This window comes from Arvicola amphibius, chromosome 8 (genome assembly GCF_903992535.2).
Source record: "Arvicola amphibius chromosome 8, mArvAmp1.2, whole genome shotgun sequence".
Lineage (NCBI taxonomy): Eukaryota > Metazoa > Chordata > Mammalia > Rodentia > Cricetidae > Arvicola > Arvicola amphibius.
The window spans coordinates 128227996-128244483 of record NC_052054.1 but is presented as its reverse complement, the minus strand read 5'-3'; positions in this window follow the sequence as shown (position 1 = coordinate 128244483).

The following is a 16488-nucleotide window of genomic DNA, read 5'->3' as shown; positions in this document are numbered from 1 at the left end:
TTTTTCTCCGTGCTAGTCCTGCAGCAACTCCAAACTCCATCAAATATCATAGGCACACACTGCTGCCGTCCTACCATTTAAACCTTTGTTTTGCTATGACGTTCACACCACCCAAGGATTGTTCCAAACCCCCAAGACTAAATGAAAATTTACCAAATGATTTAATGGAATTGTTTGGAGGACAAACTTTCCATAATTCTTTTACCCATAGCAAATGAATCCAACTATTAGAGAAACCTTGAAATCAAAAAAGTCAAATGCATTGCCATTTGAATCAAAAAAATCAAATGCATTGCCATTTTTAAGGACCTTTAGGGATCAAGAATTCTTCCTGGCTCCTGTGGTAAAATAGAGAAATAGAAAACCCTGCGCAGCACCATCAGATTTAGTCCAACGTAACTGACTGTGTATGTAGTCAAAATTATGGACAGAAAAGACAGTCCTAAGAAAATCATGTATCACCAGCAAAAACTGGAAAGATCACTGGCTCAGACCCGATTTCTTGAACATTCTCAGTTCTGGCTGCAACTACTCTAAATCTCAAACCAGGGCATAAGCCCCTGAGCCTGTATGTGTTCTCTCTCAATCATTGTAAATGGTCTCAAACCAGTAAGCTCAGGCAGCCAGGCACTCAGGTGCGTCTTAACATTAACTAACAAAATGTCAGTGGTGTAAACGTAATGTAAAGTACTACCCCATTCTACATGGGTAGTACTTTAAGAAAAAACTAAATACAAAAGGTAGTTTTTGGTGAAAAGCATCACCCCTGCTTCCTAACTCCTCTTTATACAAAAAGTCTAGAATATCATAGTTGGGGGCCTCATCCCAGGCCCTGGCATCCATCTTTGTGTATTGGACAGAAATTTCATTTCAAGCCCCCTCCCCTGGCAGTTGCCTTAGTCCAAACTCAACCTTCAAGAAAACCTGCCAATTAATCCCAGCACTCGGGAGGCAGAGGCAGGCGGATCTCTGTGAGTTCGACACCAGCCTGGTCTACAAGAGCTAGTTCCAGGACAGGCTCCAAAGCCACAGAGAAACCCTGTCTCAAAAAACCAAAAAAAAAAAAAAAAAAAAAAAAAAAAAACCAAAAAAAAAAAATAAAACTAAAAAAGAAAACCTGCCACATGTTGACCACTCCCACAGGCTATTTAAACTGCCCCCCAGAGAATAAACACATGATCTTCGGGTTTTGCATGCTCTCCCTTTTTCTCTCTATTCCCCTCACCACGGGAGCACTGCATTAAACATGGGCATATTTTATTTGGTCTGATTGGAATTATTTGCTTCAGCGGAGAGGCTCATCTAAAAAATATTTCTAACATTTGGAGGTTCCACAGGGTGTGTGGGGGGGATGTTTTTATAGAGCGTTCAGACACCTTACTCTGGCCACCTCTGCCACAGAGTTTCATTCTGTCAGCTCTAAGTCCCCAACTAGGACTCCCCCCATGGGAATCCTGCTGGGGTAACATCCTGTGCTCTTCCACTTAAAGGTTCCCCCACCATCCCTGACCCTGTCCTCCTCTCCTTCTGGCCCCCTCCCTCTGTCTGCTCTCTCTTCTGGGCAGCTTCTCCTTCCCACTGGCTCTGCAGGCCCCCTGTTCTTTAGGATGTGATTACCACAGCGATTCCATTGTCCCCTGGGCTTTGTTGTCCTGCCTCCTCCTTTCTCACCTGACCCGCACTTGGACCTGGCTCTCTTACCACTAGGGCTGTTTTAGACAGTAACTTTCTCCCTAGAAATAAGCTGGAGAAAAAACTAGACAAGGCCCATGGGCTGCTGGTATACAGAGACACACAGACGTAGCTGATAGGCTTCAGAATTGGGATTTTAAGTTGGGAGAAAAAGCGATATGTATACATCAGGAACTGTGCTTCGTATTTTAAATTTTCATCTTTTCCTGCATTAGCAATAGAACAAACACTTCAGACATCGGGCAGAGCATCAAGCCACAGCCTCAGTCAGCCACATAATCACCAAGAGAAAAAATGGTACTCTGCTGCGCGGTGTGTTGCTAAGAAACAATGTGCAGTAGCTTAGGCGAATTCAATCTGTTTTCAATTTAAGATGTGTTCATCTTACAATGCGTTTATCAAGGTGTCACCTCATTATGAATCAAGGCTCATCTGCAAAAGTAAGTTCCCCCCGTGAAGAACACCTGATCACCAGCCTGACACTTAACCATCATTAGCCACAGTAGCATCCAGAGAAAACCACACTGGAACATCCAAGACCAGCTCCCTGGAATCTTGTCAGCTCAAAGCTAAGTCTCTCTTCCAGCCACAACGAAATCAGAGGAAAACACAGGGACACGGTGAAAAGAGTGTGTGCTTGTGAACACAAATGTCCAAAGCACCCAAGGCCTGCCCTTGATCCTCCAGGTAGCTCTTCCACATCCAGTCCCAGAACCCCCACTGTGAAGCACGTTTCTCGGCCACTGAAGGTCTGGAGCTGTTTTGCACGGGGCACAACATAACTCCCCAGTCACCTCCTCTTCTACCCCAAAGCATTCTGTTGCCAGTAGCACCATAAATCCTTCCAAAGGGAGGAAAATGGCATCTCTGATCTTATGTGGACAGACAGACAGATCGCAGAGAGCAGAGGGCCTCCCCTCTTCCCAAGACAAACCAGCCAGATGGGAGCGGATTGCCGGGTCAAGGGCTGAGGTGGACAGGTTTACAGCAAACTAATTCCCACAGGGAAAGAACGCAGAACAAGTTCCCTGTACCCACCAAGTGGATATTTACTGCAGGGCCAGCCCTAGCCTATGCTCTCTCTGGGATTATGCTCACAACTGGAAACCAATGGCATCACCACGGGACAATGAATATGACGACTGTGCTTTTTATTTGGGGCCTTCCTTCTCTTTGTCCCACTGACCCTAACAAGAAGACCTCAGAGCAGGAAGCAACTGGTTGGGAGCAAGGAAAGTCAGAATGCAGACTGGAGACTTCCACTCACAGCATGGACTGCTCGACATTACCAGGAGCTTGGCAAATGTCCAGTGTGAGGAAATCTACTTGAGATGCCTAGAAATAAGCCATTCCAAAGACTTTTCTTGAGGTAAAAAAAGGGGATTCCAGGAGAGCCAGAGCTACACAGAAACCTGGGCTCTGCAGTGAAGAGGAGATATGCCGGGATGGAGATTTGTGGTAAGCACTAGCCCTAGCTAATTGTTCACAAAGCCCATTACTGATCCCCAGCACCACACCTACAAAGGGAAAAGACTCATCATCTTATAGTTGGGGGCTGCTCAAGAGCCCTGGTTTGGACTTCAGGTCTGTCCCATCCCACAGTCCCTCGTCCTGACTAAAGAAGACTATTCCTAAGCTTGAGGCTCCCGGTGAAGAGAAGTCTAAAACAGCAAAACCAACCAAGACAGGACCAGAAAAGATGTTGGTCAGGACCTCAAAACCAAATTATAAGAATATGTATTTGTTGTTTTTTTTAATTTTACTGATTTTTATTGAGCTCTACATTTTTCTCTACTCCCCTCCCTGTTTCTCCCCTCCCCTTCAACCGTCTCACAAGGTCCCCATGCTCCCAGTTTACTCAGGAGATCTTGTCTTTTTCTACTTCACATGTAGATTTGATCCATGTATGTCTCTCTTAGGGTCCTCATTGTTGTCTAGGTTCTCTGGGATTGTGAATTGTAGGCTGGCTTTCTTTGTTTTATGTCTAAAAGCCACTTATGAATGAGTACATGTGACAATTGTCTTTCTGAGTCTGGGTTACCTCACCCAATATGATGTTTTCTAGATCCATCCATTTGCCTCCAAATATCAAGATAACATTATTTATTCTTCTGTGTAGTACTCCATTGTGTAAATGTACCACATTTTTCTTATCCATTCTTTAGTCGAGGAGCATTTAGGTTGTTTCCAGTTTCTGGCTATGACAAACAATGCTGCTATGAACATAGCTGAGCACATGTCCTTGTGGTATGAGTGAGCATCCTTTGAATATATACCTAAAAGTGGTATTATTGGGTTTTGAGGAAGGTCATTTCCTAATTTTCTGAGAAATCACCACACTGACATCCAAAGCGGCTGTACCAGCTTGCATTCCCACCAGCAATGCAGAAGTGTTCCCTTTTCCCCACAACCTTTCCAGCATAAGTTGTCATCAGTGTTTTTGATCTTGGCCATTCTGACAGGTATAAGATGGAATCTCAGAGTGTTTTGATTTGCATTTCTCTGATGACTAAGGATGTTGAGCATTTCCTTAAGTGTCCATCAGCCATTTTAGATTCCTTTGAGAGTTCTCTGCTTAGATCTGTACTTCATCTTTTTTATTGTATTATTTGTTTTTTCGATGTCCAATTTCTTGGTTTCTTTGTATATTTTGGAGATCAGACCTCTGTCTGATGTGGGGTTAGTGAAGATCTTTTCCCATTCTGTAGGCTGTTGTTCTGTCTTGTTGACCGTGTCCTTTGCTTTACAGAATGTTTTCAGCTTCAGGAGGTCCCATTTATTAATTGTTTCTCTCAGTGTCTATGCTGCTGAGGTTATATTTAGGAAGTAGTCTCCTGTGCCAATGTGTTCAAGTGTACTTCCCAGTTTCTCTTGTATGAAGTTCAGTGTGGCTGGCTTTATGTTGAGGTCTTTGATCCATTTGGACTTGAGTTTTGTGCATGGTGATAGATATGGATTTATTTTCAAAGAATATGTATTTGTAAAACAAAACCATACTGAATGTCAATTTGAAATCAAAATCCTGCAATTTAAATGTATTAAACATTTTAAATTAATTATACCCTTATCTGGCTTTGGTAAGTTTTTTTTCTGGAGAAAACTGACTTTGTTCACTGTCACCCTTCTTAAGTTCATGTGTTCCATCACAGCTCTGTTCATGGGTGTCTAGTTTTCCTAACAAGCTTGTGTTAACGTGTTCTGTTCTAAAAATCTGTGCGTGTCGGTATGTGACAGTAATACTGAATTGTGCTTTAAAGGCTCATTGACATTTGAAGATCCTAATTTTGCCTATAACTTTTAGATTAGAATGTCACTGGAATGTCCATTTAGAAAAGAATACAGAGACTGGAGAGATGGCAAAGGGGTTAAACACCTTGACTGCTCTTGGAGAGGAACCACTTTGGTTCCCAGTACTCACATGGTAGTTTACAACCATCCTTAACTCCAGTTCCAGAGAATCTGATACCCTCTTCTAATATCCCTGGGCACCAGGTAGGGACATGGTGCACATACATACACTTGTACTGGGGAAACTCCTTCAGCCAATGGTTTTTGAGATGCTGGACCTGGTTGGGCGTGGCCTTAAGTAATAGGAGCCGGAGGGGGAGAGGAAGCAGGAGGTGGAGCAGAAGGAGGAAGGAGGAGAAAGGAGGGTGGAGGAAGGAGGACTGAGGATGGGAAGTAGGAGGGGGAAACAGGAGAAAGGAGGGGGAGTGAGGACAAAGAAGGAGGAGAAGAAGAAAGGAGAAGAAGGAGAGGAGGAGGAGAAACAATCCTGTGTTCATGTACTCATTTCACCTTCCAGACAACCCAGATTTGCAAAGGGGTATGCTCTCCTCTGGCATGTCTCGAGGCAGCTGAGAGAGTCTCCAACATGAGTAAGGCATATGATAAAAGACAGGGTGCAGGTCAGAGCCTTGCGAAGATCTGTGCCCTATGATCCCGCATCCGAGAGCTATGGGCCATGATGCTGGCTTATGTTAACCAGTCAGCCCCAGATATTAGAAAGAAGCTGCTGGAACTAAAACGCCTTGCAGAAAGGAGTGTTAGAGATTTAATGCCCGTGACAGAGAGAGTGCATAACAGAAGGGAGAGTGTAGAGGAACAAGAAATCAGAAAGGACCAGTGCTAGCTGAGATGGTGCTAACCCCAACAACGGAACCTGAGGAGCGCAGGAGACGCCTACGACAATGCCTGACTGCTGGATAGGAAAATGAATTAAGAGGTAAAAGGAGAGGCCCCGACTGGAAAAGAATCAATGTGCATACGGCAAAGAGTAGAGGCACTGGGTTAAGCATGTCCCCATAAGATGGCTAAACTATTAAGCCAAAGAGACATAAACAACATTTAGGGGCAGGGACCGGAACACTCAAAGGATGGTGGACCTGGAAACAGGCTGAGTGACCAACCCACTCATTTCTACTAATTCCAGAATGCCCCAGCATTCCTCTCCAAGACCTGCACACAGTCTTTCTTGCTGTAGGAAAATGAGGTCTAAACCTCTCCAATTCTGCATGACTACTTCAGCCAGGGAAGTTAGGGATTCCTTTACATGGAAAATGGAGGTTTCTAATCTTTCTGTATTTAGGTTGATGGCCACTCAGAGACTGGAATAATGCTGACCCATGGTGACCAAGAATGCTGTTCCAGTCCCATTCCAACAACCTAAATGCCCTGGACCAAAGACTAGATAAGGAAAATGTGGTTCATTTACACAATGGGGTACTACATAGCAGAAAAAAACCAATGGCATCTTGAAATTTGCGGGCAAATGGATGGAACTAGAAAACATCATATTGAGTGAGGTAACCCAGACCCAGAAAGACAAATATCATATGTACTCACTCATAAGTGTCTTTTAGACATAAAGCAAAGGAAAACCAGCCCTCAATTCACAATCCCAGAGAACCTAGATGACAAAGAGGACCATAAGAGAGACATACATGGATCTAATCTACATGTGAAGTAGAAAAAGACAAGATCTCCTGAGTAAACTGGGAGCATGGGGACCATGGGAGAAGGCAGAAGGGGAGGGGAGAGGAAGGGAGGTGAGAAGAGAAAAATGTAGAGCTTAATAAAAACAATAAAAAAGAAATAATGGAAGATTCCAGTTTTGAGTAGATTTCTTTTACCCTTCTAATCTTTACCCTCAGATCTTTAGCCCCCCTTTTGCTCTTGGTGGTGTCTTTAATTGAACACTGAAAAGCAGAAAACCTTAAAGCCCCCCCTAAAAAAAACCCAACATGCCATACAGAAGTCGCATCCAGAAACGTGTAACCATCACGAAATCAACTATAGAGGTTGGTCTGAGTGAAAAACCCCACAACCGACCCTGACTGCCTGTGTTCACATGCACATGCACATATGCCTGGCTTGCTGTCTGGAAGTCAGACAACTTTCCTTTTTACTGTGAATTTCAGGGAAAAAAAACAAAAACAAATACAAAAAAACAGTCTTGGTAGAAGAATGAGAGCAAAAAAAAAAAAAGGAGATGGATTTCAATAAGATTGGATTCTACCTTGTTTTATGTCTCTAGATCCAGTATCACAGTGGAGGCCCCCTGCAGCTTTCTGTGTCTGGCAGCCCGTGCCAACAGCAGCAGTCTGCTTCCGGTAATATGGGGAGTGGGATGGTTGAGATTAGCCTGACGCGTTAATCCAATTGTTTGCCATTTAATATGGGCCTTGCATGAAGCCACTGCCCAGGGACAGGATCTCTGGGAGGGTTGCCTTGTGGTGCTCAACCTCCTAATGGGGCCAAACATGACCTTTGCATAGGCTGCGTGAATGCTGCGTGATGTGCCGTGTTCAGAAACATTGTCCCAAAACACTTACCAAGACCAGAAATATGAACTATGAGGAGTGTCCCTCAATAGCCAGCTGTCTAGAAGCTGCCTTTTAAGATTCACTTATTTTTATTTTATGAGCATGGCCATTTGTCTGAATGTATATCTATATACTAAATTCATGCAGTGCTTGGCAGAGGCTAGAGAAGAGGGGTGGATCCCCTCGAACCTGTTACAGATAGTTATGAACCCTCATGTGAATGCTGGGAATCAAAGCTTGGTCCTCTGGAAAACGTCCAGCCATCGCTCCAGCCCCAAGTATGTGCGTGTGTGTTTCTTTTCCTTTTCTCTTTTTAAAAGAAAGACCCAAGCCGGGCGGTGGTGGCGCACGCCTTTAATCCCAGCACTTGGGAGGCAGAGGCAGGCGGATCTCTGTGAGTTCGAGACCAGCCTGGTCTACAAGAGCTAGTTCCAGGACAGGCTCCAAAGCCACAGAGAAACCCTGTCTCGAAAAACCAAAAAAAAAAAAAAAAAAAAAAAGAAAGACCCAAGAGAGGGTGCTTAGGAGCACTGGGGGATAGAAGGGCGGCCTATCTGAGAGGAGCTAGAAACCTAGGACAATGGAAAACATTCCTCCCTCGTATATTCCAGCAGAAAGAAAGCAAACAATCAACACACGATGTGGATTTAATCTTTCTCAGCTTTTTTTTGGTAGCATATCGTCTGGTTCCCCTTTGTTGTTTAGCTGGGAATCACTGCTACTTGCTGCCCTGCTGCTGGCAGGGATCGTGGTGACCGGAAGCTCCCTCTCCTTTACCTGTTTTTTTGCTTTCCAAAGGTCAAACTCTAGTGACAGCTATGGAATGAGAGTCAGAAAATGTCAAAGGGGGGATGTTCAATACACAAGAACCTATAAGCTTGATTAGGAGAGTTTTTTTTAAAATTACATTTACTTGGTGTGTGTGTCTAGATCAGGGGACAATTTACAGAAGTCAGTTCTCTTCCTGTCGTGTGGGCCCTGGGTGTTGAACTCAAGTTGTCGGGCGTAGTGACAAACGCCTCTACCCGCCAGCCAGTCTCACTGGACTGGGTGTCAGCGTGTTCTACTAGTGAAGAGAAGGAATCCTATTGGTGTATTTTACATTTTCTTTTACAGGTGGGATGAGAGAACTTCATTCCCTCCAAGGAAATGAAAAAGTTGGTTTTAAACTTTCATCACTGGCTGTCTGTGGTCCTGGTCAGAGATAGGTGTATTTGTGTGTGAGGCAGGCCTCGGTTCGGAAGCTCAAGGGATGAGCAGCATGGCGATTGAAAGTAAGCAAGCTTGGACGCTGTTTGCTTGCCTTTGATGAGCTGCCTTGGCGTTTGCATGCTCCATGAACATGACTGTATGATATTTGATTAAAAAGTCAACTGTAAAAATGGTCACGGAGAGCCAGGAGGTAATGAGTAATGCCTTTAATTCCAGCACTCAGGGAGACAAGAGGCAGGCAGAGGTCTGTGAGTTCAAGGCCAGCCTGGTCTACAGAGCGAGTTCCAGGACAGTCAGAAGTACACAGAGAAACCCTGTCTTGAAAAACCAAAAACTGGTCATGGAGCAGGACATGGCAGTCAGGCAGAGACAGGTAGATATATACGAATTCGAGGTGAACCTGGTCTACAAACCAGGTTCCAGGCCATCCATGGCTATGTAGTGAGACCATAGCTCAACACAAAACCAAAAGACACAAAAAGTTAGAAGCACTTGATTTTGTATTTGTTGTTTAGAACCAAACCTAGAAAAAGCACAGGATGTCAGTTTCATGGTGGGAGTTACCCATGGTGAGGAGAGGCTCCTCACAGAGCCTTTGTGTCCCTTTGCCCTAGATCCTAGAGGCCCTGTGCTCCCTGCCTCCCCTCAGAGTCTCCTGATGGTCCAAGGATAAGCATGCGCTGATAAGCACGCGCTAGGCTGTTGGCTACTTCTCTTCAGTCTTGAAGGATTCGTGTGGTTGCTGAGGAGATAATTGTTAGTGCCGCAGGCTACTCAGTGTGTCTTCCCTTGCCTGTGTCCTGCAGTCACACAAAAGCTCAGTTTTCATCCATAAAAGGCACTTTTGAGGAGAACTTCAGTAAGTTTCAGTTACTTAACATCGATTTTTGTTTTGTGATAGAGAAGGAAGCATCCAGTAGCGAAGACTGGAAATTTTGACAAGAGAAAAGACACTGATTAAGGGTAATACTGTGTGTCAAGCATAATTTAAACATAGTGTACAGAGAAACCCAGGAATATGTGTCTTATCTTTATGTATTAGGTACCAGGTAAAACAAAAGGGTTGAGATGGATTTGTTTAGCTTTTAAATTAGTCTGAGATGCAGTGAAATTAAACTGCCATGATAAAAAAATAACAATAATAATCTATCTTTAGTAAGCTCTATAGTTTGTTATATGTTTGGCATATGTTACATGTCTCATGTGTCCTCTGGGCCGGCCCCATGTGATTGTTCTGCATTGGCCTCTCAGGTAGGTGAACTACAATATTATGACCTGCTTAGAGGAGCCTCCTTCCCCCACCATCTAAGACCTGACTTGCAGTTCGCCAAAAGTATATGAATCCAGGCCTGCTTAACCATCCTGGAGACCTTTCACCCTTGAGCAGTAACCTCTCCATGAGCATCCTCCATGGTCTCGGGACATTGGTTAGATTGGGAAGTCAGTATCCTGGGAATCTGTGAGGAGAGCCTGTCTGGTGCCATTGAGACGGTAGCTCAACAGGGGGCTAAGGGCCCTTGCCCCAAGCTGAAGGCCTGAGTTTGAGCCTCTGAACCAGGTTCACAAGGACAGAACTGACTCACTCCATGGAGCTGCGCTCTGACCTCCACGTGTAACCTCCTCGAGACACACCCAACAAATGAATAGATGTTTGTAGTGGAAAGGGAGACGCTTTGACAGTGGTGGGGCTTGGGGATCGTTCCCAAAACCCCTGGTTCCAAACCATTCTTTAAAGACTTCCTGAACTGAAAGAGGTGGTTACAGGACAGATAAAGTGGGGGGATGGGGTAATAACTCCTACCAGACAGAGGGGCTTCCGGATAGTTTCACAACTTTTCAAACTTCCAATGGAGCTATGTTAAAGGAACTTCTTGAGGGAGTATGTGTATCCCTGCATTCCTTTAGGGACAACATAGTGCCTCTATCTCATTTATTTTGGTCATGAGAACCTCCCACACCATGACATAACTTTTTTCCATTGATACTTGAAAGTTTACTTTCAGATAATTAGATATACTTTTAGATAATTAGAATATATTATACTTTTAGATAATTAGAATATATTATATTTTTTAAAATGTGTCTCTGTACTAATATAATTCAATGATATTAAGGGGCCACCTCCCCACTGGAGTTAGTAACTTGGCTTGCCATCTTTTTTTTATATTCAAGGATATCATTGCTCTTCCTTTTCTTACCTGACGTTAAAATGGCATACTTGTTTGAGACACCTAAGTATTCTGATAATAGTTTCAGAAACAGAGTTTTTGTAGAAAGTAAGTTAATTTTTGTTAATGCTCAAACCTAATCTTGCTGCTGTTGCAAAAACAGCAATGAAACAAAACAAAAATGAAAAGAGAGAAAGAAAGTCCAGGGTAAGCACTGAAAAGAGATATATGAAGGGACACTTCCTCGGGAAGAAGTTGATTGTGAATGAGGAACTCACATTTCAATTCCAATTCTTGCCTGTTATCTAGGGTGCTAACTACCTCATAAGTAAGGACCCATCTTGGGCCTGCTGATTCTAGGTAGCAGGGACAGGGATGAGATCTGGGATCTTTATCTGATTGCCAAGTGAGACTGGCCGCTGGCAGAGCTTTCCAAGGATGGGAATGGATTCACAGGCACAGATCAGAGGCCCTAGGGGTTTGCTTCTAGAAGCCCTGCTGCCCTGCCGCACAGGGGAATTTTTATTCCACATAAACCAAGAATTCTTAAAGGCCACCTAGGACAAAGCCTTTTCTAAATTCTTGTTTTAAATTTTTATTATTTCCTAGAGGAACTGAGCCTGGAGGATGGGGGTAGGGGGTGCTAGAAGGGAGCCTCTACATCTTTTTCTCTAAAATACACAAGGCTTTAATTCCCCGCGGAAATGTGGGGAGCGGCTTCTATTTTCCCTCTAATTTGAATAAGCCTTCACAATAAGCCAAATGCCAATTCAAATGAGATCTAGATAAAAGGATTTAAATTGATTTTCTTACCTACTGTCTGTCTGACTCACTTGCCTGGGAGTGGTAGGGAGAGAGGGTGAAGCTTAGGCGTGAGGGTGGCAGGGGTGGGGGGTTGCGCAAACAAAGGCTTACCTCTGAAAGGTGCGGGTGCTCAAGTCGGGGGCAGGCCGGGAGGCTGGAAGCCGGCAGCCCTGTCTTCTGGGCGCAAAACCCTTCACGTTTAACGGTTTGTCCGTCCGGGAGAACTGACTGCAACTGTCCTGAGTGGAGGAAGTATTTCCTCCCTTTGTAAGCAAGGGAGGCCGAGTCTGACTTAACTACCCTGGGAAAGACAATGTGGTCTGCCTGTGGCTAAATAAATCTGTTGTAGTCCAGTTAGGTGACAGTATCCTTGGCCTTGATTCAAAGGGTCAGTCCCCTCCCAACTACCTACTCAATGATGCTGCTTTTCTCATTAAACTCTCATAATTATAAATATGATGTCAGCGTATTTGGATTTTTCCAAAACAGCACATTTCAGGAAAGGGAAAGGACTTGAGAGAAGCACATTTTCTGTCTCTGGTTCAGCTGCTTTAACATTTCTCCTTGGGAAAATTGGCAGCCTGGGGACACACCACAGCTGTGGGTGCCTTTTGTTTACACTGTACAGTTTTCACAATTTGAATTTACTTCCAACATTAAAAAAATCAAGGTAGCTTAAATAACCACTTGGATTATTGATACCTCATGAAATGAATTAGCTTCTTGGGGTACCCTGGGACAGAGTCCCCATGAAGTGGATAAATTGTGGCTGTTTTCCCTTTAGGCAAGATATGACCTCAGGGTCCCACATGGTTCACTCCTATCTTCTCAGTCCGGAGAGCAGTTTAAAAATCCCAACCTTCCATCCTTCCAGAATTCTCTTCCTGTTGAACTTCTTCAGTATTAGAAAACTGAGCTGAGTTTAACACAAAGAAGACTAACTTCAGCTTCTGAGGCAAGCTGATCGAGAGTTGGAGGCCCATCTTGGCTTATACAACATTAGAAAAGCATACCTTATGTTACCCTAGTAAAACCTGAGTGCACGGAAAAGGATGTTGAAATTAACAAATCAACTCTAAGGTGTTTAACTACAGAACAGTCATGTGTCAAAGAGGAAGGTAGGGAGTCCGTGCCCATGCAAGGGATGCACTTTACTAAATGCTGTAACTAGACCCACACTGCCCTTCTGCTCTCCATCACACGCCAAAAGTTCTTTTATTGTTTAAATTCTACACAATTGATGTGATTACTAGGAGCTTTCATTATATTCATTTATTTATTTAGAGACAAGGCTTTGCCAGAGTAGCCTTTGTAGGTCAGGCTGGCTTTGAGTTTGCCTGATCCTCCTGCTTTTACCCCCTATGTGCTGACAAGTGTGTGCTGCTGTTCCCAGTTGCCATGGATTTTATTTAATTATTCTGCATATGTGTGGGCTGTGTGTGCCTGTGTGTATGCATGTAGGGGTGCACATGTGTGTGAGTGAATGCATGTGGATGCCCAAGGTTGATGCCAGATGCTTGGCATCAAGATTTCCTTGGTTGCTTTAGTCCCGGTTAGTCTGGAACTCGGGCAGTCAGCCTACCTCAATCTTCTAGATACTGGGGTTAGAAACAAGAGCTGCCGTGCCTGCTTTATTTACTCTTTACTTCTGTGGGACATAGTCTTTCTGATAGGCCAGGCTGGAACTCAAGATTAGCATTTTTTCTGCCTTAGCCGCCTGACTCAGTTTTAAAGCTTTACATTGAGGCCAGAGATGGCATTGTGGTTAAGAGCATGCCCTGCCTGCCCTTGCAGAGGCCCCAAGTACCACCAACACCGAGCATCTCATTGCTGCTGTAACTCCAGCTTCGGGGATCTGGTACCTCTGCTTTCTGTGGGCACCTGCATGCACATGTACATGCCCCCACACACATGCACACACATATATAATTAAAAATAAAAATAAATCTACAAAACAGTTGGATGCTTATCATAGAATAAGTAGATTTTAAAAGGCATAAAATACATATTAAAATCATGCTTAACTCTGACTCCATCTTTTGAGAACCCAGTCTTGACATTCTTGTCTATTGTTATATTTTTTTAAATATTTATTTATTTATTTATTTATTTATTTATTATGTATGCAATATTCTGTCTGTGTGTATGCCTGTACGCCAGAAGAGGTCACCAGACCCCATTAGAGATGGTTGTGAGCCACCATATGGTTGCTGGGAATCGAACTTAGGATCTTTGGAAGAGCAGGCAATGCTCTTAACCTCTGAGCCATCTCTCCAGCCCCTATTGTTAAATTTTTTGGAGTAAAGCTCCCATTTCACCATGGACATCTTTCGGTGTCATTACATAGTATTCACAAATATGCTTTTCACTGGGAGTTGTGTTTAGTGAAAACACGGGCTTTGAAATGATTGCCCAAGACCATGCTCTGCCGGCGCTCTGCCCGAACTCTGCCAGGCAGTTTGAAAAGAGGCGACTGCATTGCCTCCTTGTAACACGGAAGTTTCACGCTGTCAACTGCTTCCTAAGCAATTATTGGTCCATCTTCTACAGAAATCATGTACTATCAAGCTGGATCCTAAAAGATAAGCACATTTTAAGAAATATTACAGTAAAATACAAAATTCTGGCACAAGCTACAATTTAGGCAAAATGGAAACAGAATCTGGCATTATCTGTAAACAAACAACTTTAGAAAGCTTTTCCGTAAAATTAAATAATGATATGATGCGTTATTCGGTGTGCTTGCAGCACTGTAATTACCGTAACAAGACATTTAATACAATAAGACTATATTTTTTAAAGTGTGATTGGTGTTACCCTGCCACTGAGCTAGTTAATGCTTTCCATTTAAGTTTTATGAAGCCCAGAAAGCACACTCAGAAGAAATTTTGTTTACTTATACAGTGCATGGAAATGGGAAGACGAAAACTTTCTTTGAATTCTTGAGAGATCAGCTGCAGAATTGCAGTCCGAGAGCCCTCAATGATGCAAGCAAATCTATAACATTTAGAGTGTAATAAAAAGAGCAGACTTATGTTTTATTTCCTTTCCTGCCATTCTATCAGAAAGCTGCAGTAACACTCATCAGGAAAATACTAATCAAAACCATAATGAGATGTTATCTTGCTTCAGCATGAATGAACCAGTAGAAGAGACCTCTAGTCTAACTTAATAGGAGTGCTTCAGTGTGTATATCAAGTCCCTGTCTCAACAAAAACATACATGTACGTGCGCGCGCGCACACACACACACACACACACACACACAACTTCCAAAAGGACAGAGGATAGTAGAAGATGGTGAAAGGGAAGGCATTCTTACACACTATTGGTAGGAATGTAAAGTTAGTACAGTCATTGAAAACTATGTGAAGGCTTTTTAAAAAAAATTAAAAATGGAATTACTATGCACTCACCAATCCCGAACTGGCTACACATCAAAAAGAAAAGAAATACGTATGCCAAAGAGACATTTACATCTTTCTGTTGCAGCAGCATTCCCTAGCGAAGCGATAAAAACTACTGATGAGCCCAGCCACTGATGAGTTGATAAACTGTGGTATGTGCACATAATTGATACCCTTCAGCCTTAAGAAAAGATGAAATCTTGTCTTTTGTGATAATACAGATGGACCCACAGGTGGCTATGCTAAATGAGATAAACCAGACCCAGAAACTCAAGCCCTGAGTCATCTCAGGCCCATGTGGAATCTAAAAAAGCTGATGCTGTAGAAATGGAGGGTAGGATGGTGGCTGCAGGACTTTGGGAGTGCTTCAAGGAGGGGGCATGGGAAAGGCTAGTCAGTTGGTGCTGTTTTACAGGTAGGGAAGAATACGTTCTGATGGGCTGTTGTTAAAGCCAGGACTATACAGAAGGTTGATAGGTATAGAACTTTGAAAAAGATAGAAGAAAGGATTTTGAAAGTTCTCGCCAGAAGAAAATGATAAATGTTTGAGGATATAGACATATTTATAACTCAACTTAAGCTTTATCCGGTGTATATATGTTTTTAAATGATATACAGCACCTTATAAATATGTGCATTTTTTGTGTCTTGGTTTAAAAGCTATTAAAAAGAGAAGATTGTTAATGATTATTCATATAGATAGGATTTGGAGGAGGACAAAGTTAATTGTTTGTGGGCTTTTAGAATCTCTCCTCCCAAATAAGAAGTAAACACAATTCAAATTTCAAATTTTAAAAGTTAGAAGTTGAATTATACACTACTATTGGGAATTTACCTGGGGGTAGGGACCCTAATTATGGCGCTAGTGCATGAAAAGATGACAGATGTAAAGGGCAGGGCACACTTGGCCAGAAATGGAAAAAAAAAAACTCCTCTAAGAGAGAAAGCAGAGTCAGATTTCTTGTCCTGCTGCACTGTGATAAAGGGTACAGCCTTGGAGAAGGCACCAGCCACATTCCAGAGGAGGCCTCTCCTTTCCAGAATAGATGCTCAGCTTTCTGCTGGGTGATAGTGATCAGAGCCCCCGAGGAAGCCTCTTGGAAGCAAAACTGGGCTTTCAGTGGCCCGGGTTCTAATCTGGGTTTCTTATTTGTGCAATGGTTGAGTGGCTGGAAGCATATTTCTGAAATTCAACTGTGGTCCCGATTTTTGTTGTTGTTGTTGTTGTGGGGTTCAAGTATCTTTGAACTCCTGTAGCAAGGCTGTCAGGCATGAGTTGTCCGCCTGATTTTAAGCCTTTCTTCGTTTGTTTGTTTGTTTGTTTTGTCTGGAGAATGGTGAGGATGATATTAGTGGCGTTATAGTGGTAGTGTGAGGTTTT